This window comes from Otolemur garnettii, unplaced genomic scaffold (assembly GCF_000181295.1).
Source record: "Otolemur garnettii isolate 467f Iridium unplaced genomic scaffold, OtoGar3 scaffold00174, whole genome shotgun sequence".
Taxonomy (NCBI): domain Eukaryota; kingdom Metazoa; phylum Chordata; class Mammalia; order Primates; family Galagidae; genus Otolemur; species Otolemur garnettii.
The window spans coordinates 2787746-2788743 of NW_003852569.1; positions in this window are offsets into that span (position 1 = coordinate 2787746).

The window sequence follows — 998 nt, forward strand, 5'->3', positions numbered from 1 at the left end:
GGAAAGAGGACGCCACCATCGCGAGTTGTGATACAATCTTACAACTGCATAATCCGTTGTAGGTTACAGAACCTTATGTAGATTAGTATAGCCTCAAATTAAGTATTCCTTCGCATGCGCTTGCCGTAGGTAAATCCTCTGGGCAGATTTGGAGGATCTTGTGTTCCCACTGAACACTTGTAATTGTATTTTAATTATGTTATGTCTCACCGCTAGACTTAACGTTTCTTGGGTCAAAGAATCGTTTTGTCGAGTTAATATCTACTATTACAATTCAATAAAAAGTTATTAAATGTCCTACTCCCAAATTCTGTTTTAAACATTGGAGAGTAATAGACAAAAATCCCTTCCTTCTGGGGAATTAGTTGGCAGGAGACCACAAACAAGTATATTTCACACAGTAATAATTTTTTTTTAATTCTTCAGGCAGTCTCAAACTATTGCCCTGAGTGTAGAGTGCCGTGGTGTCATAACTCAACAGCAACCTCAAACTGTTGGCCTTAAGCGATTGTCTTGCCTCAGCCTCCCAGGTAGCTGGGACTACAGGTGCCCACCAGAACTTTTTTGTTTTGAGACGGAGCCTGAAGCTATCGCCCTGGGTAGAGTGCCGTAACATCACAGCTCACAGCCACCTCCAACTCCTGGGCTCAAGGTATTCTCCTTCCTCCACCTCCCAAGTAGCTGGGACTACAGGCGCCCGCCATGCAGCCGTCATTGTTGTTTGGCGGCCCCGGCTGGATTCGAACCCGCCAGCTCAGGTGTATGTGGCTGGCGCCTTAGCCGCTTGAGCCACAGGCGCCGAGCCCCGTCTATTTTGTTGTTGTTGCAGTTGTCATTGTTTTAGCTGGCTCGGGCGGGGTTCAAACCCCAAAGCCTCTGTGTATGTGGCTGGTGCCCTACCCACCCGCTGAGTAACGGCACCGCCTGAGAGAGTAATAATTTTTTTTTTTTTTTGGCCGGGTTTGACCCCGCCACCTCCGGCATATGGTGCCAGCTCC